The 24,885-nt window shown below is 39.4% G+C and overlaps 1 long non-coding RNA gene across 2 annotated transcripts; it reads left to right on the top strand.

Moving 5' to 3' along the window:
- The first annotated feature begins 504 nt into the window (after positions 1 to 504).
- Positions 505 to 10,381, top strand: LOC137164558 (uncharacterized). 2 transcript variants are annotated; one of them, XR_010923105.1, is made up of 3 exons: positions 505 to 710; positions 8,621 to 8,795; positions 9,992 to 10,381. It is a non-coding gene; the product is annotated as an uncharacterized lncRNA (long non-coding RNA). The 2 variants fall into 2 exon arrangements; XR_010923106.1 differs by having other exon boundaries at positions 505 to 714.
- Positions 10,382 to 24,885: the final 14,504 nt, after the last annotated feature.

Genomic DNA, 24,885 nt, shown 5'->3' with positions numbered 1-24,885 from the left:
AAGCATTTCTATAGCTCTTAAATACATTTAAATTGATTTTAATAGTGAAAATGTAACATTATGACTGAATTTCCTCTGAATGAATGGAAATATATTATAGTTATAGCCAGTTCTTTAGTTATAAAGTTAAACAGACAGCCCTGATCCTTTAGAATAGTTGGCATATTTCAGTGAATGGGTAAAAAGTTCTTTGATGTACTATGTCTGAACTATCCCAGTTGGTATTCACTGAATAACTGAAAAGACCTCTGAAGTAGGGTTTAACCCACAATATCCACCACCTTTTTGAGCCATATAAGTCCCAGATGGTCACAGAGACACTAGCTTTCTAGCAGGCCAGCACTCTCACCAGAAAACATCAGCCTGCCATGAAATTCCCATATTGTTTTCCTTTTATTAAAGAAGTTCCGTGACTGCAATTGCAGAGTCAACCACAGAAGAAAACTAATGCAAATTAGCTTATTATGATTTACAACCTTCCATCTTTGCTTTCTTCAAACACCACTCGGAAGAAGAATAACAGTGACATTCCTGCATAATTACGGACTGATGAAGACTGACGGAAGGTTCTTGGGAATCGATGCAGTGGGATCCCAGAAGTGCTCTCTGGTCGACGCCATTAATTCACCTACCCGAAAGGAGCAAGGCTACATCAACTTGAGGGCATCTCCAGTCAACACAGCGCAGTGAAGATGCCGCGATATGGCAATGTAAGTAAGTTGACAGGAGAACTCAAGCTACATTATGACCGCCGGCGGCAGGGTAGACCAGGCCTCAGAGGCAGAGCTGATTGAAAGCTTTTGACTGAAAAGTTTTGATGCTGAAAAATGAGGTTTCATGAAAACACATTTTTAAAGGAAAATCTCATTTTTGACTATTTAGTCCATAGTAAATTTCAAAAATTGTAAATTGACAGTAAATTTCAAAATGTAGTGACAAAATTTTGGCGCTTTTTAATTGAAATTTTCATTTTGGTCTTCAAAACTGAAATGTTTTGAAATTCTGGATTTTTGCTTTTCCCTTTCTTCCTCCATTTTCCTCTTTTTGTCACCTAATGCAACAGAATAGCTACATGATATCTAGGTCCTTCCCCCCCTCCATTTTTTTGTTTATTCCTTTTTCCATTGTGGAAAGTTGCTGAACTGGAAAAGAGGGACAGGAAGAAAAGAAAAAAGAAACCAACCCTGGATGTTTTTCATGTAATTAAAAACTGTATCATAATGCATATGCACAATGGGTCTGAATTAAGGTAGAATGGACAACTTTAATTCTAGCATTGCTTAACATGGAAGCGCTTGACTTTGCAACTTTAGTAATGTTATTTTAATGTATTTTTTGTGTGTAATATATACATTAAAGGGACCAGGGTCTGCAGACGGTATAAATTGACAGAACACCATTGACTTCCGTAAAGCTATGCCAATTTAATCATCTGAGGATTTGATCTCTAATTGATAGATATTTCTCTCTCTCTCCAACTGCCTCTACATCTAGATATTTTTCATTCCCTTGAAAATGATCCAGGTAGACAAAAAGCATATCCAAGATGGTGGGATGGATATTAACACACAAGCAAGGGAATGTGATTTGTGGTAATGTTTGGCACACGTATTGTTGGTTCCACAATGTTTGTATTTAAAACATATATTTAATCTTTCTTTTCCCCCCTGCTTCTCTGCTCCCATTTGCCTGTCCCTCACCCTCTCCTGTTCTCCTTTCTATCCCCAGTAGTTCCAAGGCCCTATTCTTAAATTATCACCAGCTTTCTAGAGAGTGCTCAGTGGGTCCAGAGCCAGTGCAGCCTCTCCTGCACTTGGGGTCTTTGACCATGAGATGTATTTTCCCTCTGTGGATTTCATATCTAGTTTTCCTTCCAAAACTTGCTCACTCATCCACAGGCTAGTTCCAACCCCACTCATTGCTCTCCTGATGTATCTCTTTGCAGTGTAATACAGTGCCGACCACTAACCCTTTTTCTTCCTTTTGCTTTGTCTATTTTGCCCACCCTAATTACCCCTCCTTGTCTATCTCACTGCCATCTGCCCAACTGGACTTCACACATCTCCCTCCCAACAGTGAAGCTCTCATTCCTGTAAAATTGCTTGCTGAATCCAAAACACTGGTATCAAATGTTTGGGGCTGTGAAAGTGCTGCTCATTTCTGCCTCTTTATCAGAGGAAAGCATGGGCCTTTATGGGCCACATCGCCACGTGTTCTTGTGTTGAAGAGAGGGTGGTACCACTGCAGTCCAGGTCACAGTGAGGTGTGGGGCAGGGGAGTTACTTAACTAGTCACTTTCCTCCTGGTGCTGCTTCCATCTGCTCCCAACTCTCTTCTAGGGAAAAGGATAAAGGATCAGTGTGATTGTTTTTTTTCAGTTAGCGAATACTGAGGCTGAGGTATGTTTTTCTGTTCGCTGTCAGTCAGAGAGCCCTTTCTGGTACATACCCTATAATGGCCCATACCTCCACACCAAGGTTCTTTCAACATCGCTTTGGAAGTTGGGCAGCTTTCAGTTTACAATAGTTTCAGAATAATATTAAAAAATCATAAGAAATGATATAGAATGTATCTATAATAACTGGTAATCTGATCATTCCTGTTTCTAGTAGGCCTCTGATTGTTTGGCTGTTAAAGAATATGTACTCATTTTCACTTTAGGCATGGAAATCCATTCCCAGACTTTCAGTGAGATTCAAAAAGTGTCAACTGCGGGCATCCAGAGAATCATGTACCTCCCTAACCACTTCTAGTTGCTCCTGAAAACAAGTGGTGTTCTTCAAAGGCATGAAATAGCCTACTGAGTGTATTATGAATTATGATGCTTTGAGTTGCATCGAGTTATACTGTGTTATACAATGCAGTAGATGCAAGCATAACCCAATACACTGTGAAAAAACAATTGCATAGGATCACAAGTGGACATAAAATATTATGAATAATTAGGTGCATCCCTAAAGGGCTATGTTGTTTAGGTGGATATGGAAATTATTCTTGGATAATTCAGAGAGAGAGCCAATTTCATTAGTATTCCCATACTCTTGTGACATGATGAGGAAGCAACATGCATTATAAATGACTGAAAAGGTAAACTCCAATTGACTGCAGCCAGGATTCACCAACTAGTAATTATTAGTATATAGTAATTATAATAATAATAAGTTGTTATTATTATAAGTATCTTTTCCTCCATAAGTAGCTGAGGAGTTTGGAAAAAGGGACTGGGAAGTGAAAGAGAAAGCGTTTGTGGGTGAGGTACTGCTACTAGCCAGCTCTAGGCAAGAGAGGCACTTGTGTGTGATGTCTGTGACAGAGGGTCTGGTTTCTGTCAATAATCTGTAGTTCATACCAAGTGGAAAAATTGGTGAAAGGTATTTATTCTGGGGGAAAATCCATTCAGCCCCTTTGTGAAGCCAATATACAAAAAAAAATAGGACATGTAAGTCAAATCTGTCTGTATTATCTAGTAGTAGTACTAGTCACCACGATTTTCAAGGACAATGTAGATTTAGGAGAGAGAGCACTTGGGGCACTAGGCCTGGTATAAGATCTGGGCCTGAACCATAGTCAGCAAAGTCAGGCCATGTATTAAAGCAGAAGTTTACTGCCTGATACATGACCTTGGCAAAGGTATTGCTAGTATTGCTAAAATACAGGCACTTCTAAGAAGCAACAGTTTCTGGGTATGTGTGTGAACACACGCTGAAAGATTAGCCCAGGTACATCCTGATTTAACACCAGATAATAGGATTGGACAGAAGTGATGAATAGGGATGTTTGCCTGAGACACCTGGAGCAAGATACAAGGGGAAGTAAAAAGCAGTTGTCATAAAACACGTAAGGTGGTATGTAAGTTTTGTCTTAGTCTATAAATGTCAGGGTACCTTGTCGGGGTATGTAGGGGACAATAGAGACTCCCGCTGAGCCACTGCCTGCCACTGGGCACTCATGTGTTAACACACCTGTAACCCTGGAGCCAAAGTGCTAGGGCTGTGTCTTTAAGGCAATAAATCTGGCCAAGTGCCTTTGTCACTGAATTGTTCAGGTGGTCTTTCTTTATGAGTAACATCAACTCTCTGCCCAGGGCTGGGACAGCTTATGGAGAGAGCACACATGCACACCAGCTGACAACAATCAACAATCACCATGTGTACACATGGCTTCATAGACCAGTTCAGGATGAACAACATTTACTGCACTGATCACAAAGCCATTTGCTTGGTTGTGTTGATTTAGTTGCATGTTGTTTCCGTACCTGACACTGTACTTCGAGCTGTGATGTAATAAGGTCAGTCACCAGTTGTTTGAAAACAAATCAGAAGTATTCATCTTGTGCAGATTTTGTTTTAGTATCTTCAAAGAGTTTCCTCTGCCCTCCACACTTACGGTTGCTGGATCACAGTTTGGAATAAACAATTTGTTCTGATAGATGGGTATGAGGCATATGAATTATATGACCTATCCATCTTAGTTGAGATCAAATTAAATGAGCTTCAACATCTACTGAACCAGCTCTTGCCAAGATTTCTGTGTTGGCCACCCAGTCCTGGCACGTGATGACTTGATGCTTAGCAGTCATTGTAAGTGTCACAAATGGAAATTGCCAAGCTTTTTAATGTGCCATTGATAACAGGTCTGTTTTTCACACCATAAGTAATGTGTCGATATTTGATGTTATTCGAATGTATTCGGTGATAAAGACGACCATATGGGGTGCTAGCTTTCTTAATTCATGCATACAATTGTCACTTCACTGTTTAACATGCCGTCAGGATAATTAAACTTTTTGACAGCTTGGAACATGGTAACATCCAAGTTTATAGCTGTATCTTAATAAAGTTGTTGAGGAGCTAGTTCGTACATAGCTTTTGCTTTTTGTTTGGCTGATGGTAAAGCCAACGTCACAAGCTGCCCAGCAAAGCAGTTTGTAAGATCTTGTAGTGCTGCTTCAGAGTGTGTCACCAAGGCACAATAATCAGAATAGAGCAGTTCCTGGATCAATGCTTCAATCACCTTGGTATTCTCACGTAGACAAGAAAGATTAAAAAGCTTGCCAGTTTAAAAGCATGTCAAGACACCTTGTGAAGAGCCATGGAAGGCTTCCTCTAGTATTGCAGCAAAGAAGAGACTGAAGAGACTAGAAGCAAGGACAGATTCATAATTGGAAATGGGTCTGTTAGACCACTATCAACATTAACTCCTTTAACCATGCCTCCATTGGATTGCCAAATAATATTAATACATTTGTCTGGACATCCAAATTTACTAAGCAATTTCCAGAGGGCAGTACAGTTAACCATGTCAAAAGCTTTGGATAGATCGAGAAATACGATATAGAAAAGTTGATGCTATTTATGATATTTTTCCTGTAATGAAATTTTTCCTCTCAGATGATGAAAAGCATGTCGTCAGTGCTGTATGGAGCATGAAAGCTGCACTCTGACTTAGAACTTTGTTGATCATTTGGGCCAGAAGCCAGTTCAAAAGGATTCATCAAAGAATCTTATCAATAACAGAGAGTGACCACACCACATTTTTAAGCAGGGGGAAGAATTTTAAGTTGTGGGGAGAGGAATCTGTCTGGCTGGCTGAATGAAGGGAACTGTAGTTTATGGCTGGTGTGGGGTGGGGAGGGGAAGAGAGCTCAAATTGCTACAAAGGAGGACAAGGGGCCAGCATGGTGACACTGACTCATCCCCTGGGAACCAGATGAGCGGAAGGGCTTAATAGGGGCATCCCTATGCACAAAGTCCCCTTTTACATGGAGCAGGTTGAGGCAGCATCGGCCCTCCCTCCCCTTTAGGTGGTGAAATACCAGGTTTGGTCAAGACCTGCTGTGGGCATTTAGGGGGACTGGGAAGGAATTTTTCCCTTTTTTAGGAGTGCTGGAAAGGAATTTTTCCCTTATTACCAGATTGATGTATGTGGAGTTTTTGGGGGTTTATTTTGCCTTCTTCACAGCGGATTCAGGGAGGCTTTGTTCATGCGTGGTATGAAGGGAGGTAGGCTATATGTCACAAACTCATTATGAAGGTGTTCATTAAAGGAACAGAACAGGTGGGGGAAGGGGACGTTGGGGCTTCTATGAATGGTATGGCAGGGAGCCAACCTCCCTTTTCTTATAGTCCACATTAACGCTTTTATAGGGGGGGCCAGTGGATGGTATGGTCCCACCAATGGATTGGCTGGGGGACTTGGATGGAAAAAGAGGGGGAGCTGGCAGAATCCCCATGAGTAATTATTGAATGAACATGGAGTTACCTGCACTGTACACTTTTATCTGCCAGTAGTCCCAGACATCTAATAATAAAGTTGTGGCCTGATTAAAACCATATAAAATATCTCATGTCCTTCTTTCGGTATAGCCGAACAACAAGTCATCTTTTTAGCCTTTGCGCTTATCGATAGTGACAATATTGGCAAGTTTCAGTTTTTTGAAGTCTGACTTCTTGAAGCCAAAAGTGAGAAGAATTAAAAAAGCTTGTATATTTCCTCTGTGTTTGAAAACTTCAGCTGGAATGGCATTGTTTGTCATTGCCTGGACAGCCTTCAGCATCTGAGCTTGTGTGGATGAATCAGCAGGTGTACAATGAAGGCGATTTGAGGACATTATCCAGTGACTCATCAGAGACAGTAAATGCAGAGCAAGTAATTCATTAAAGTGTTCATGTCACTGGTGGTGGATGGAAGTGTGATCTGTGATGAGAAATTTGCCATGAACACTTGTTAGCAGGGTCAAGGCAGATCAGGTAGGGCCATATACAACTTTGACCACATCATAGAAGCCTTTCCTGTTTTTCAACAAGGATCTGTAGTTCATCCACGTAGCAGTCAAATCACATATTTTGCAGTTGGTGGAGTTTGCATTGGAGCATGCTGCAAGCTACTCGATATCTGGTCCTTTTCAACTCAGAGAGCAGGTCAGCTAAGAATACATCACGTGCTTGCCACTTGGCATCAAGAAGTTCCAGTATTTCAGGATCATTATCATCGAACCAGTCTGCATGATGGCATTGCATACATCTATCAGTAGGACCATCAGTTTGATTTGGATGATCAAAGAGCGCACAAACTTTCTATCTCACAACATTGAGAGAAAAGGAAAGTTTTCAAGGCTTCTTGTTTAATTTTGACTGCATGATGGGACATCCTCCAATCATAGTAAGCTGGTCAGGGCTGTTCAGAATAGGCAATTTTTAGGGTACCTTTTGTAGCCCCTTCCTCAGATTGAGGTCAGTTGTTCTCATAGAATCATAGAAAATTAGGGTTGGAAGGGACCTCAAGAGGTCGTCTAGTCCAACCCCCTGCTCAATGAAGGACCAACCCCAACTAAATCATCCCAGCCAGGGCTTTGACAAGCCACACCTTAAAAATCTCTACGGATGGAGATTCCACCATCTCCCTAGGTAACCCATTCTAGTGCTTCACAGTCTACTAGTGAAAAAGTTTTTCCTAATATCCAACCTAGACCTCTCCCACTGCAATTTGAGACCATTGCTCCTTGTTCTACCATTGAGAACAGCCTAGTTCCATCCTCCCTGGAATCTGCTTTCAGGTAGTTAAAGGCTACCAAATCCCCCCTCATTCTTCTCTTCTGCAGGCTAAACAAGCATAGTTTCCTCAGCCTCTCCTCATAAGTCATGTGCTCTAGCCCCTAATCAGTTTTGTTGCGCTCTGCTGGACTCTCTCCAATTTGTCCACATCCTTCCTATAATGGGGGGCCCAAAACTGGACACACAATACTCCAAATGTGGCCTCACCAGAGCCAAATAGAGGGGAATAATCACTTCCCTCAATCTGCTGGCAAGGCTCCTGCTAATGCAGCCCAATATGCCATTACTTTTCTTGGTAATAAGGACACACTGTTCTACCCCTGAATAGAGCAGCTGAGTCAACTAGGAGCTACGGTGTCATCCCAAATCAGTGCAGAGCAACTAAAGCCTTGATCTGCTCATGTGTAAGTTCACAACTCCCAGCAATGTCCATCACCTGTCACTTTCAGCATTATCTTTCACCATGGGGCTTACTGGGCTGTCGAAGGTCTCACAGGAAGTCATTTAAAGTGGATGAGCAGTTGTGAATCAAATGACACACACTCTCATCCACCAAGCAGATGATTGCCTTGTGGGCAATGTATGGATGATGAGTCATTCTACCCAGGCCATTATGAAAGCCATGAAAGCCTAGAGGTATCTACCTAATACCTAAGGCTAAGATCAATAAGTATCCAAATCAGAACTCAATCACCTTGCTTTATGAGGATGACTAAGACAGAGGAGCTCAATGTGCCCTTTGAAATACTAGGTTTGGAGCCAGGAGAGTGAAGGCACTTCAAGAGCTAGACAGGCAAACGCTAGCAGAATGAGGGGACAAAAACTATTATGAGAGTGCTCTACAAAAGAGTTTCATAACACTTATTGTGTGAGTGTATGTGTGTAGATAGATAATTACTAGACAACATGGCACTAAATGACACTAAAGAATATGCAGTATTGCTCATAGGTTTTCTAGAAGCAATACAAGTTGTTGTGGTGTTCTGCTAATGTCTTCTGGTGTGCCGTTCTTTACATGGAACTCTTAACAATAATACGGTGTACAGAGTCTATTTCATTTCTTTCAGAAACCACACTTCATCAAAGAGTTCTTTGTGCAAACGCTTTTGTAATCTCACTCTGACACGACAATGGACTCTAAACCATTTGAGATTAGCTGAATCACTGACCAAAGGTTTGAAAAAGAGGTCCTCCTGAGGTTGAATGGAGAGAGGTCCCAGGAAATGAGAGCAGAGGATACAGGTAATTTCTGGCAACGTAGATGGGATACCGCTTATAGGAATGTGAATATAACAGATTATCCTTTTATTATTCTGTAACTAAGTGCAGAGTACATTGCACAGTGTAATTTATGAGAAGTTCAAATCTATATTTGTTCTGAAAAATTAGTTCTTTTTGCTTTACTACAATTTTCTCTCCATTTTAACAAATCTTCCTTTTTTTAAAAATAAAACAATACACGTCTTAAATTATGTTGAAAATTTCTCAGACTACCCCAAAGGTAATAAACCTCTCAACCTCTCAGGAGAGGTAGTTAAGGATGAGTATGTGAAGCCTTGCCCCCACTCAGTCAAATGACAGACATAAGTGTCCTCCCCCATCAGCTGTTAATAAGGGACTGTGGTCAGACGAACATAAGGCAGAAGCTTAAGGACGAGTTGGAGTGGCAGCAAGTGGCAGAGGCTCTGGCTGTATTAAAGACCATGTGGTCTTGCCTTGCTCATTCAGATACCTCTGATATTGCATGATGATCAATTATCAGATAATCATGCTAATTTATGGTGAGGAAATTATGGAAACTTGTTCTATGGCTTATATACCCACAAACAGAGACCTTCATTTAAAGTCAGTTAAGGATGCTTAAGGGAAATGTCTACCTGCACAAACCTTGAAAACAAAGAAATATCCAGATAAAACATCCTCATTTAGCACGTGAACCTCCCATACATCACAGTTACCCCTGCTACTGATAGGCTCCGCCCCTCTATAAATAAATCCCTTTCACACAAACATATACAACACAATGCACTACACGTGGCATTTCTCACTGTAGTACTATAATGCAATACCTTATCTCTGACATCAGTCTCATTAATGTAAGTGCCTACCAGTGAATTGTATTAGGTATTATTTTCCTACATGGAAATACGAGATAAGGTTCATCCTAATGTGATGGACTGGAATACGGTGTTTGTATTATGTTACTGTACATGGAGGCGTTGCATAGGATTGCTTTATGGAGAATGGACATTTTCAATTTTTTAAAGAGAAAGATTAAAAGATTTTTTGGGGGGAGGAAGGAATTTTGTAGTTCAAACTCTATGTTGATGTATGTCTGAATTTTGAAGCTGGTGGGTGGTATAGTTTTTATGAACTAGGAGTAAAAGCTTTAATGAGATACCATGCAGTGATTTTTAACTATTTATTTCTTTTACCAGGAACAGGTCCCAGTGATCAAAATCAGGCAAAAATTCACAGACCCTTCAAAGACAACTTTCTCCTTGCTTTTTTTTTTTTTTAAACTCAAGCCACTATTTCAACTTGAGAAAAGTTTTACTGTTTTGCTTATGGCAAAATCTGGATGATACTTGATGTACTGTCATAATGCTGCACAGATCTTTTGTCTCCTTATTCATACAGCACAACATTTCATTTTGATAAGGTAAAAACATTTCATTTTTATTTTATCATTTAATTTAGATTTTTATATTATATATTATAATTTCTGGACATTAACAAAACAAAATGTTTCAGCAGTTCCAAATTGAATTTTTTGGGAATTTTTGTTCTGTGGGAAATTTCAAAATTTTAGCTTTTTTATTCCAATTCAGAACAAAAACAAATTTCAAAATATCAGAATTTCCAGCAGAAGGGAAATTCCATTTATCAGCTATCTCTGTTCTTTTCTTTTTATGAACTTCAGACGTGATGTTTCTGCACAATTTTATTAAAATAGATAGTACTTCAGGAGCACATCTAGTTTCTCAGACATCATTCAAAGACATTAATTTATCTCTTTGATTTTGATATAATACTTCTGCATTCATCCTAGTACAAAGTAAAAAGCAAAATATTCCTGAACTCACATAGTCAATGTGACCTGTTATGGCAGACTTATAAAATGGCTTCACTGCAGAACTATACAGCATAGAATGTAGGAGGACGATAGCTTTTGAATCATTTATCAAAGTATTAATCAACCATGCAATAGTTTCCTATGGCAAGGCAGCCTCTGTCATCCTGAAATATTGGAACTAGAGAGATCTTTAAATGCCCTACAAATGTAGGATTGGTCATGGGGGAAAATGAAAAATGCCACCTTCTGATTAATAACATCGATGGCCTTTTGATTATATACAGCTGAGTGTCTGATGTTTTTACTCTTTGCTTTTACGTTGACTAGCAGAGTTCAAAGCAGTTCAGTGTTATGTTAGTTTCACCTAGGAATCAACTTATTTTTATGTGAAGTAGATTGGTAGACAACAAAATATTACTAATAACAGCTCATTGACAATTCTTCAAAAGGAAACACTTCTTCGGCAGTCTGAATTATCAAATTCAGATGACTGAAATAATTAAAGAAGCTAAAACTTAGGTTAGATTTAAATTTGGTCTTCACTGCAGAGTTATTGTGGGTGATCAGTACCCAGATCTGAGCACCCAGGTTAGCTTAGCTTGGGCGGGAGAAGACACACTTAATTTTTAAAAGTTCCTTAATGAGGTAGGCATCTAACTCCTGTTGAAAATTAGAGTCAATCACTTAGATGCTTTTATAAATCCCAGCCCAAGTGCATTATTGTTCCTTCCACCCACGATGGGAGGGGAGGGGGCAGGGGTAGACTTGTGCCATAAATATTTAGAACAAAGTGTCTGTCTTTTGTAGAAATTTTTCAAAGGAACCAACTGCCTTATGTTTTGCTTTTACAAAATATTTCCTTTCAATATTTGTATCACTTTCTTCTGTAATTTTGAAACCAAAAGAGCCAGTCTTTAATTTTCAAGAATAGTTTAAAGAATTAAAAAGGGGGTGGGAGATGAGGAGGGGAAGGAAATGAGAAAATAAATTATGGAAAGAAGTTGGCCAATAGGATGACTTTCCTTTTAATTTTAACCCATTCTGTGAAAAGGAGTTATACTTGTCTCCATTGCCAAGAATTAGGGCAAAGATATGAGAGCAGGTTGAGTGTGAGGGGTAGGATTGATAGGAAAAAATGTTTGTTATCTGATGAATACAGGCAAAACCAGAAGGAATAAAGTTAATAAGTGGATCACAGAGTAGAAAGCAAAGTGCTAATCTACGTGGCAGGTTAAATTTTAGGTAGTTCTAGAAAGGACTGCATGTGTTCTGTTGTACTACAAAGGGCCAAATTCTGTTCTGAGTTATATAGGTGTAACTCTCAAAGACTTTGTTGGAACTGAGAGCAGAAGTTGGGCCCAAATGTTTATAAAAGGCTTATAACAGCATGCAACTGGAAGTCACTATAAACATAAATTAATTGACCAAACACAAAACAAGATGTAAAATGAAAAACTGACAATAGACATTGCAAAATATTAAGAGGATCTAATGGAAGAAAAGGCTATTGCATTAGTCAAAAGACAGTGGGAATACAGGCTTAAGTCTAGCTGTTTGGGTTTTTTAATAGGTATCTTGAAAGCTAAGATCCATTGTCAGTGGCACAGAGATGCTAATGAAATTAGAACTGCATATGGTAACCTTTGCAGTGTTAAAATGCAGGTAATGAATAATCTTACAAGACAATTTCCACAAAATATATACAAAATATTTAATCCTTAGTTCTTCATTTATTTTTTACATATTGAACTGCAGGATAAGCAGAGGCAAGGTAACTGAAGTAATATATTTTATTGGACCAGTTTCTGCTGGTTAAAAGGACAAGCTTCTGTTTCACAGAGCTCTTATTTGAATCTGTGGAAAGTAACCTGAATGTCTGAGCAAAACAAGTTGGGACAGTTTGTTGAGCATATGGGGTTCACACATGCTGTAGGAGACCAGGTAAAATGAAGTGGGCAATTGAAGGTTATCAGGCTGTGTTCTTCTTTATTCAACTAAGCCAAACTTCCAGTATGATGGTTAATAAGAAAGATACAATAACTTTGTGAGGCTGTGTGTATACTCTGGTGCCCATTAATTTACTGTTCCAGAGGAGTAGCCATGTTAGTCTGTATACAGCAAAAATAACGAGAGTCCTGTAGCACCTTAAAGACTAACAAATTTAATTTTTGTAGGCATAAGCTTTCGTGGGCTGCAACCCACTTCATCAGATGCAAAAAACAGAAATCAAATGGCAGGTATATATATACATCCAAGTTTAATTACTCAAAAGAACTTCAAAGGAACTACACAAATTTACATCAGCTGGGGATCTGGTCCCTTATATGTAACTGAGGCTTTCAGGTTATACCAATGCAAGAACCCAAAACATTTCCTGGTGCCAAAATATTATAGAAACTGACTTACTGCACTGCTTCATATGTAGTGTAACTATTTAGGCCTTGATTCAGCAAGGCCTTAAGCACTTGACTTTAAGCCCACCAGCAGTCCATTAATGTTAATATTCTTCAGTTCTGAAGACAAGTCAATTATGTGCCTAACTATCTTGCTGAAATAGGGCCTTAGATTTGAGTAAAGTGAATGCAAAGTGGGTGTAAAATGCTCCCACTCTGATGTGTCATGGATGATTTACATTCACTTTGCACAGATGTAAATGACTGCATAAGGTGAAGGTTGCTGAGGAACAGGCCTTGTAACTTTTTACATGATGTGAATTGCTTACTTTCAATAAGCTGTGTGGCTAAGTCCCCATGTCAGCTTTGAACTTCTCTGTGTTAGTCTCAAATTTATGTTAATGTTTAATCTCTAAATATTATTACTTGGGAATATTATGAATATTCTGCAAAGCCTGAGATGTTTCATATATAGGGGTTTTGCTTTGTCTGATTTCTGCTTGGCTCTTCCTTTACTCACAGTAGAATTTCCTCCCAGAGAGAGAAGTATTTCAGTGATATCCAAAAATTTGTAGTTCCTACTGTAATTCAGAAAAGGCCCCAAAAACAAAATAGTCAAATCCTGGAGCCTGAGAGAAGGTGCATGCCTTTTACTGACTCTGGTACAATAAGTATATGGTATTTCTTAACAAAACCCATTAAATTGTTCAAATAAATATTGCCCCAATTTGATTTCTGACAGAAATTATATGGGAAAGGGGTGTATATATAGAAGCAAACTGCTATACTCGGAAACTGCTACTGAATTGTAGCATGCTCTTTGTGGTGCCCGTCTGCTGTGACCTTGATTCTTCCTGCCGGTCAGCCCAGATAAAATGAATACTGACAGAAATAATTTCCTTGAGAAAAGTGGAAAAGTTAGCAGGGGGAGCTGAGCCTGTATCCCTGTATGCTCAAGTGATGGAGGTTCTGTCTACATAACATAGCAACGATATAAAATGGTGTAACATACATAGCCCAGCTTAGACTGATGTTCTTGTGCTACAGAAATATTACAGAACTAAACAAAGTGACAGGGTTTTTATGCTAATTTTCAAATATGTCACACATCCTGGAGTGAGACCAAAAGGAGATGTGGAATCTGTACTTAAACAAGCTTGTTAGAAAGGGTTAGGATTATATGATGATACTTAAAAAAAAAAAAAAAAAAAAAATGCTCCTCTACAGCCTAAAGGGCCAGATCCTCAGCTGGTGTAAATAGACCTAGCTCTGTTGACTTCAATGGAGCTATGTAAATTTACAGCAACTGAGACTCTGGCCAAAATACTTGAACTTGAGCCTTATGTCTATCTCGGTACCATCTAGTTGAAAGTCCCATGATGCTACAGAATTCTCAGAACCTCAGAATTACGAACTCCAGAGTACTTAATTTACCAGTCAACCACACACCCCATCTGGAACCGGAAGTACACAATCAGGCAGCAGAGACCAAAAAAACCCCCAAATATTGTACAATAATGTACTCTGTTAAACGTAAACTACTAAAAAAAATGAAGGGAAAGTTTAAAAAAAAATGTGATCAGGTAAGGAAAATTTCTGTGCTTGTTTCATTTAAATTAAGATGGTTAAAAGCAACAATTTTCTTCTTCATAGTAAAGTTTCAAAGCTTGTGTTAAGTCAATGTTCAGTTGTAAACTTTTGAAAGAACAACCACGTTTTGTTCACTGTTATGAACATTTCAGAGCTACGACCAACCTCCATCCCCGAGTTGTGTGTAATTCCGGGGTTCTACTGTATTTGAAAAGCTCCATTGTGCTGGAAGGAAAACAGGCATTTTCTTAAACCTAACTATAAACTGGTTTATTATGTGGAGTTTTTTAGGCAAAAGTATTTGTGAAAATTTGAGCAATTTTATTAATGGTGGTTTTGCACCCATAATTTTTTCCTTTTTTTATAAAATATAATCCAAGTGAATTTTCGCATAGAAAACATGCAAAAAATTGTCTAGGGTATGCTCTGTTCTTAAGATATAGCTAATCACTGACTTTACACAGCTACACTTCCATCTTCTTTGTTGTATTCTTATGTTCTGTTCTTCATTTCATTGCCTGCCTTCTAGAGTCCATGTATAGTAGCTATTGTCTGAAATGAGAAATGGAAGACCTAGAGCACAAATGGAGACTGAGATTCCTAATATCAGCTTGGCTAAAGAACTATGGGGGAACATCAGCCTGCCACATATGGCTGAATGAGAACCACTTGGTACACCTATCCTCAAGGCATTTAAAGGAATGATTATATAAAACTCTGGCTACTCACTTTACATAAGGCCAGGGTGAGGACTGAAGTCCTTAGGGAATCATTACAACAGTATGAAGGGGTCTGATCCTGCCAAACCTAAAATGACTTGAGTAAGGACATAAGGCCAAATCCGGTGCCCACTGAAGGTTATGGAAAGACTTCCTTTGATTTAAAGGGGTTTTGGATCAGATTCACTGTTAGTGATTAGTTCCAGTATCTTCAGTGGGACGATCTGAATGAGTAAGAACTATTTACACGAATAAGCATGCTGGACCAAGACCTAGTTTTTAAACATACAGATGCCAAATGTGGGCCAGCTTCTAAGCACTGGTGCCAGTGAATGTATGGCAATTTTTATCAGCTGAGGTTACAATTTAAAATATGTCCTGACCTTTGAGGAAGCATGGCACCAGCAAGTCTATATGGCACAATTCATTGTGGTGATGAATTATTGCTTTATATTTGCAATAAATCTCAAAGCTTCATTGAGCTTCATTAATATAATAAAAGAAGCAACTGTGTGTTATTCATATTCCTCCTCTCTCAAATTTGAACACATAATTGGTGTCCTTGAGGGGTACACTTGATGCCCTCTAATGACTTCTTTTTCAGTGGTAGGGGAACATACATTCTATTTATACAGAGAAAACAATTCTTATTTCCTTAATGTACAATAAGGGTGATCAATATGCAGGTGTACTGTCCAAATGATCAATTACCTGGAGACAAAACTATTCAAGTAATTACCTCAAATACGGTGATGCAAACATTAGATGAATCTTAAGGAGTTCCTTTTATGGATCTTTGAGTTTTGGTAATTTAAGATTTAACTAATTAACTGAATTTTACCTCAAGTGTCTTACAAAATCTCCAGACCATTTTTTTTTTCTGCAAAAGACTGAACTGCACAAGTCAGAGTCATCAGCATGTATGCTTCTGAATCTGCTTGTTTCCAAGACAATGTATCACATTACTGATATATATGCCAAATGACCTGGGTCTTAAAATAGATCTATACAACATGCCTTTCTCATTCCATCAGGTTGAATTTGATTTATAATATTTGCATATTGTATTCACCTGGACACACACTTCTGAAAACACCCAAGGCCAGTGAATTAATACCAGAGTCAATCAACCTTTAAATTAATAACAGGCAATTGGATGCATCACCGGCTTTAGTTAAATCTTCACACACAAAAAAGCAGTGCATATCTGTTTATATCTGTCACCCAAAGGCACATTTATATACATGGTTGATGCAGTGACAGTATCATGTAAGAGATCTAAATCCTGAGTTGAGGCATCCTGAAAATACAATTACATCACTCTACTTTTCCCTCCATCTCTCCAGTTTGTAATGTCGTTTTCTTTTGGTGAGTCATCAAACTGTGTGTATATATTTAGAATTGAGTTAAGTTATGGACATCTGTACATACATCACCACCATACAATGGAGAAGCAAAAACTGGTTTTCATTATTTCAATATCTGCTCATCAGGAATCATATATCTTTGCATTTACGTAGCATGTTTCTATCGAAGATCTCAAAGAGCTTTACAAATATTAATTAGGGAAGCCTGCTCCTGGTGAGACAGGTTATTAGTAACCATTTTACGAATGGTCAGAATAAGATACTAGCAGAAAATTTCCAGAAAGGGAATAAGAAATTGCGTAATTGCAATCTATGCCTGCATGCACAATTATGGCTGCCCATTGAAATTGAATATTTCTACTGCATGTCATTTGCCTGTACAAATATAGTTTTTTCATGTCCCATTGTTGTATTTGCATACTTAAATATATGTACAGCAGAGATGTGTAAATAACTGATTTTTTGATATGTTGGAAGTTTCCAAAAAATGGGGAAAAAAGAGTTTTGGTGCACCTGAAACCATCTTTTTCCCAAAATTTTAGGTGAACCAAAAAGTAGAAAAAAAAATAGTGTGGGATCAAATGAAACATTTCATTTCATTGTCAGCCTTATTTTTACATTTTAAATTTTTTTGGTAAAAGTGAAGGACATTGCTAAACAAAAATTTGTTTCAAATTAAAAACAAAATATTTCACTTCAAAATCTAAATAAAGCATTTAGATTTTTTCAGAATTTTATTTTATTTTTTTTACCAAAACAAATCAGTTCTAGTCAATCCAATTCTGCATTTTTGACAAAGGAAAGGGTTAGCCAAATATCTTTTGCCCAGCTCTAATACATACAGATTTTTAGTCTTTACCTTCATGACATTTTGACTCAAGGAAGTGGCAGTGAATGAGTTGCCCAGAGCTATACGGTGAGTCAGGAACACAAACTATGGGCCTGGTTCTGATGTAAGTGGGATCAGAATCAGGCAGCAAGACACCCAGTCTTATGTATTAATCACTAGATCATAAGCCCTCACAAGAGAAAGAATTGGGAAGATAAAGAGACAAGTGCAGCTTTCCCATAGCAAATAAAGCACTCCGCTAATTACTTTTCACAGAGTGGAGTTTCTAGCCCAAGCTGGTTTTGAAATGTGCTTTTCCAAAAAAGACAAAATGTCTTTCAGCGTCATACTCTTCACTCCCATACTAACAAACGCTGGGTCTGAGTCATCTCAAATTTGATTCAATTCCCATCTAACACAGGTCCACACACTGAAAATTTCAAATGAATTGGGTTAGCCGAGGCAGCACTAGAGGAAAGCGGTCAAAACTGGGCTCAGAATGGAAAGCTAATTGCAAACTGCTTGGCAATGAAAGCCTACCTGCTTCTCCCTTGTGCTTTAGAAACAGTGGTATACTTCTGAAAGAAAACAGTGGTTATGCAAACCTGCCAAGCCTGTCGAAGTGTTTAGAAATCTTGCTTGCTATGCCAGAGTTAATAGTAGGCCTGTAATGGCTCCATCAGCAGATGGAGTTTTCTGAAGTTTCTACTTCAGAAATGAAAAACTTCTCAAATATGGTGCCCTAGGTCTTGAAAATGCCAAAGGGCACTATGAAGTTGCCAGAATGTAATGAACAGACCTAATCTGACATATCTATGCTTCACCTTTATGCAAATATGATGGAATTTAAAACTGTACTGTAAAAATACTTTGATCAAGGAAACAATTGAAATTTTTACAATCTCATGGCTCCAGATTAGTGTGTCCAATTCATCTTCTGTTTGGCATCAAACTTCCCTTCTGACTCTGCTCCCCACCCTCACAGTTACACCCTGCATGCTAATTTGCAAAGGACAAGTGAGGATTTTAGAGAGGTACCAGTATTTCTCTTTTTGATAGACTGGCTGGTCACCATGGAGACACTGATGCCTCTCCATTACAGAATTACTTCCCTAAAATCCTGCAAATGCTAAGCTGAACACTTCTTGGTTTCTCTATCAGAAAAGGATGCATCACAACATCAAAAAGAGGGAAATTAAAATAGTTCAGAATTAACAGGCTTGTTTTTCCAGGGGAGGTAGAGTGGGTTGTGAGCAGCTGCACAAAGGGACTCCCTGTCAGAGAAGGGCAGAGAATGCTGCACAGTAGGAGGGGCTGAGATGGAGGCTCTGGAGGAGGTGCCTGAGGCAGATGACCTCATCTAAGCTTTGCGTGAGATGATGAGCTTTAGGTAAGACCCAGGCAAATCTCCTGTGGCTTACCCCTTTTCTGCACTTGCTGTGTATGTTTCAGCTCTTGGAGAGAAGCATCTTGCAGATGCCAATTATAGCTGGGCCTGTTAGGTTCATGCAGCTGTAAACAAAGGGGCTGCCACACCAGGATCTGGTCTGAGGGTGGTAGAACCACCAGGTTCCAGCCAGAGAGAGGTAGATAAACTTGCTACATGAAGGATGCCCACATGAGGAAATGCAAGTGGATATAAGGGATCATGTTCCCATAACAATGACAGGATGGTAAAAATAGGGGATGTTATACCCTGCTTCACCAGTCTAAAGTGGAATGAACCATGCAATTCCATTCTGGGGGACATTCAGGGTGTGGCTAGGCACTTGGAAAGACCAAGGAAGAGATCACAGATACAGCTTGCCTCTGAGCCTCACATGACGTATCAGGACGTGATTACCAAAGGCATGGAAACCAATGATGGGACAACTAATTATTTTTAAGCGATACATAGAATTCCTACAGACTCAGCATAGTGGCAATGGCTTATGTTTGGTGCTTATGTGTCCATGTCTGATAATCACAGTATGTTTGCGTATGGAGCCCTGAACTCATTAAACAAGTCTCATGAATTGTCTTGATAAGGTTTAGATAAGATTAAGACCAGGACAGTAGATTCAGGAAAGCAAAATAATTGTGGAAATCCATTTTAGACCTCTGAGTGAGATTTAATGGCTAGGCCCAGAAGGCTATGGATTGGCAGTGGACAGAGCTAGGTCAAAACCCTCTGTCACTCACTGTCAGATAGTCGAAATGAATCATACTGGGGTGGGTAGCAAAAGGCATCATCTCTGACACTTTATACTTAATATATGGCTGGCAAGAGTGACTAGATAGCAATGAGAGAATATGAACATGATTGGCCAATCTCCTAAAAGCAACTTTGAATGGCATCTTTGAAAGAGATACGTTTTTAAAATGTTAAATATGAGAGTTTACATGAGTGGCTTTAAATGTCATTTTGGATAATTAAATGGTGAGAATCCCTAGGGGAAGGTCCAAGTCCTGGACTTGGTCATTTTACAAGTGCTCTGTTAGTTTGATTTAGACACAAGGTGTAGATTGTGTAAAAACAAAGTTTAAAAAATCCATCCTAATATCTGTAGAAATGTTGCTCATTTCCATCAGTGTTTAAATAAGACCAGTTTTTGTCTGCATCTTAAACATTCTTCAGCTGTGTTAGTGACACAAACCTTGCAGTATTGTGCACATGCAAGAGCCAGAAAATGATCAGAAACTAAATAATAGCACGATTTAGCTCTTGCAGTGAGCTTTTCATTGGTATGTCTTAAAGCGCTGGATGAATTAGAAATGAAGATAAATATCGCTACCTCCCTTATACAGACAGAGGCACAGAGAGGTGAAATGGCTTGGCCAATGTCACACAGCAGGTCAGGGGTAAAGCTAGGGACAGAAACCAGCTCTCCTGACTCTTAAACTGGTGCCCTAGCCACTGACTCATGTTTCCGCCCGAAAAAGTCTCTTTTTATTTCCAAATTCAGTGAAATGAAAAGAGTATACAATCAGCATTAATAGTGAGAGGCCAATTAGAGCTTTAAAACACTTTCTGTTTAATAACGTAAATAGTGTAAATATGGGGTAACTTTATTCACATCTATGGCGTTATTTCATATAAACCCTGGCTAGCAGGTGGGTTTATCAGCACTAAAGATGAGACATGGGGTAGGGCTACAGTGCATGCTTTTGTTGGTTGCATGTAGGGTGCATACCCACATAGCCTCCCTGGCACGGTTATACATAGCAGTATAGTTGGTGACACCCAGCTTATGCGAGTACAGACACACCTGAAGGGTGTGGGTATGTGCCTGCTTATGTATCCTACGCTGGCTATACTCGCCCTAGCCGTGCCTTCCCATCAACGCTGCTACAATTAGCAGTGTAGTGTCCCGCAGCTGAAACCTTTCTCCAACACAGGAAGAGACTCTGGCAGTGGGGAAAGGCTCTGGCAGGGGAGTTTCCCTGCTGCGTCCCCATTGCAGAGCCTTTCCTTGCTGCAGTGAAAGGCTCCAGTAGTGGGAAGCTGCTGAAGTGTTCCCCACTGCTCTCCCCAGTGCTGGATACTTTCATTGACATGTGCAGCTACACACCGCAGTATGGACACAGCTTGCTTTTTACTGCAGCGTGTAGCTGCATGCATGCTACGTGCCACTGTCAGTGGTGTGCAGTGCAGACGTAACTGAGGGGAGGCAGTTTACTGTGTAGTAAAGTCGGTAAAGCCCGAAAAGAACTGTATAGATTATAGATAGCAAGGACTCTGCTGAAATCATGCCACACATTCATCCTTGGCATAATTCCAGAAATAGGAGTACAGTTAAACTGTGGTTGAATTAGGCCCCTGGATTTATTCTCCACTTACCTATGATAACAGCAAGCAGAATTTGGCCGAGGGATTTTTCTCAACTGCTTTTCATACATTTTTTTTTTTAAATACAAGGAATATTTTCTCCATGGGCCGAAAAATCTGCCCTCAGTTATAGTAGTGTAAGCCTGTGTCACTCCAGGGCCTGCAATAGAGTTATTTAGAATTTACACCACTCAGTCTGAGAGCAAGCTATGACCCATTCTCGGCTTGTGTAAATTGTCTTGCTCCATCCACTGAGGTCAAAGGGACTATGACAATTTACACCAGCTAAGGGTCTGCCCCATTGTATTTAATTTCCATGTCAGAATGTTATAGACCCTTAAGTGATATCTGTATTTACAAACCATTTGATACACCTCTACTAAACAACCTAAATTAGCTCACCACTAAAATAGAGAAAGTTTAGTCGTCTTGTACTGGAAAACCAAGTCTGAAGAAGGAGGCCTGGTATTCCATTTCCTGCTGCTGCAATAGACTTTCTTTGTAACAGTAATAAATCATAGGATAGTCCAATTATATTACAAACTACAGTTTTTCATTGTGTGACTCTGGTACTTGATCAGTGCAGTGTAAGACCTTGATATTACTCTAATATGATCAAAGATTAATTGATTATTCCATGCTTTCCCCTTAAATTAGTGCAATAGGCTTAACTAATAAGCAGGATGTTTGTAAGCAAAGTAAACGTTGTGAATCAGAAGAGAGGAGATGTGGAAGGGCAGAGTAATGTATTTTTAAGAGAACTGTAACTGTCAAATTGCCTTTATTTGGTGCATCTAAGTATCAGATGGTAAGGGATAAATTCAAGAATGTGAAAAGCAAATATATGTATCAGGGGAACCAGTTACCAGCATGAGAAGTGTAGGACTTATTTTTAGTGTGAACTGTAATCCAGTGATTTGAAATAGCAGTGCTCGTAGCACTATCATAAATATCAAATGTAATTATGGTATTTTTCAGTGTCTGACCACAGTAATTTGCATGATTGCCCTGCAAATCGGATAGCTCAGACTCATCAGTCTGTTATTGTGGGTTTTGGAGGTTTATTACAGGATAAAGTTTAGACCAAAAATTGAACCTGGGTGGTTCAAAGCACCTCCACTATGGAGGGAGAGGATGGTAAAGTTCACCCTTAACTTATTGAAAATGCAGCACAAAGAAGCAGCTGAATGAATGGGACACATGGAAGAAAATAAAAGTACCAAAAGGAAGTCACAAAAAGGTTTCTCTATTAAAGGGAAAGATGAAAGAAATAGCCTGGTTCCTTACTCACGCATTAGTGTCTGACAGCGTGTTACATACATATGCAGCTCTGTAAAATCCTTCACCAGGATGTATAATGTATGATGTGGTAGCAACATGGCAAGGGTTTTGAGTATCTTATTGCGGGATCTCTTCCACATGTGCATTTTTAACAATGTAGAAATTTTGTTTCATGTCATCAGATGGAGATTTTGCCTTCCATTTCCAGTATTTTACACACTGATGATGTAATCTTTAATATGATCCCAATCCAGCAAAGTATGTTGTTAAACTTGTATGTGAGTAGTCTCACTTCAATGGGACTATTCTTGTGCTTAGAGTTAAGCCCATGTTTAAGTGCTTTGCTGTATCAAGACCTATTGAGAGTGTACTGGATCTTTCTGCAAAACCCAAGCCTTTTAAGCAGTTGATTTCTAGCCTAGGCCAATGAGAGGAAGATTGCAGACAAGTATTACTGGAGCCATTCAAACAGGCAGCAACCTAAATTGTTATTGCAGCATGCATCACAGTGCCATAGAAGCTCTTGCAACATTGCAGAAACATGGTCAGCCAGTCTAAAACTAAAGCCTGTTCAATACAATCATACCATTGTTTCAAGAGATAAGAAAAGTCATTTCAGGGGGGGCCATCTTGAACCTGCTCAGAACTCCAGCACACCCTGTGATACTGGAGTACCTCTCAAAGGCTGATGTGTTCTTCATGTGACATAATGGTCAGCTTTTTTTCCTTTGTGAGGGTGAGCTTTCTTTTGCTCAGGTTCTTTTTTTTTCAAATTTCTGTAATCCTGTAATATAATTGGTTGAACTAAAGTCATCCCAGGTGCAATTGCATCACTTTCAATGGAATCAGATCAGGGAATTGTGAAATTGGTGATTAGAACAGTAGAAGCAGTGACATCTTCTTGGCAAGCACAAGATTTTCTAAAAGGGAGAATGCCTGTTTCACTTCTTCCATCATCATCATCTTCTGTTTCTCCTAGAGAAAATGATATTGCATTCTGAAGAGTTGCTGAATTGGGTACTGTGATGCTGTCCAGATTAGGAGTGACCATTTATAATATTATTTAATACAAATAAGACAATAGTGCAATTATTCTTACCAGATATGCCATGTCAGGTACCACTGGAAAGGTTATAATTTGATAAGTATGTTAATATTGTTTATGTGTATGTGTCATATTTGGATATGTGTGATATATGTCTCTATCCAAAAATGTATGCTGTGCTGCTGGGTTACATCCCCCCAGGGGCAGATTAGTGTCAGTACTGATGACTCATCGAGGGCCATTACCTTTACAATGAGACCAGGGACAGAAGCCAAGATGGCACCTATGAGATTCAGGACATGTAGGGACATGCCTGTGGTCAAGGGGACTGCAAGTGCCTTTTGCTGCCTGTGTGCCGTGAGCTTGTGTTTGAAACAAGCCACAGGGCAGACCAGAGACTATAAAATTCAGCTTCACCATCTCCATCTTGTCTTCATTCCTGCTTCCTATCTCTGGATCAACTCATCTACAGCTGAAGCTGTGAAAAACAGGACTGAGACCCATCCAGACACTGGATGTACACCAGAGGAACTGCACAAGCCTGCAAACTCCACAATTCTTCTAAGAATCTGATATATATGGACTTTGAAGTCATGTGTGACCATTTAATATCTCTCTTCTTATTTGTTTCTTTCCTTTATTATAAACCTTTAGTTTTAGTTACTAAAGGATTGGCTGGGAGCATGATATTTTTGGGTAAGATCCAAACTTATATTGATCTGGTAATGTGGCTGACCCTTTGGGGATCAGGAGAATATTCTCTTTACTGGACCTAGTTGCTAACTGGGGGCTAGAGACTGAAATGCAATAAAGGGGGCTATGTAACTTCTTCGTTATGCAGCTGTGGGATGATGATAAGTCGCTGCAAAACTTTCATAAGCAAAAGGCAACTTTCGTGGAACTGTGCTTGGAGCTGGCACCATCCCTGAAGTGCATGAACACTCACTTGAGACAAGCTGTGATGGTGGAGAAGAGAGTCGCCATCACTCTCTGGAAGCTGACAACCCCCCAACTGTTACCGCTTGGTTGGGAATCAATTTGGAGTGGGTAAGTCTACAGTGGGCATAGCCATGAATCAAGTGTGCAGTGCCATGAATAGACTTCTGCTACGAGAGCTAGTGACTTTGGGAAATGTGCAGGACATAATGGAGGGGTTTGCCACGATGGACTTCACAGCCATTGATGGGATGCACATCCCCATCTTAGCACCTACACACCTAGTGA

Source organism: Emydura macquarii, unplaced genomic scaffold (genome assembly GCF_026122565.2).
Source record: "Emydura macquarii macquarii isolate MOO-44397 ecotype Brisbane River unplaced genomic scaffold, CSIRO-AGI_Emac_v2 contig_2676, whole genome shotgun sequence".
In the NCBI taxonomy this organism is placed as follows: Eukaryota; Metazoa; Chordata; order Testudines; family Chelidae; genus Emydura; species Emydura macquarii.
The sequence above is the reverse complement of the archived record's forward strand: the minus strand, read 5'-3'. Positions and strand labels throughout refer to the sequence as shown.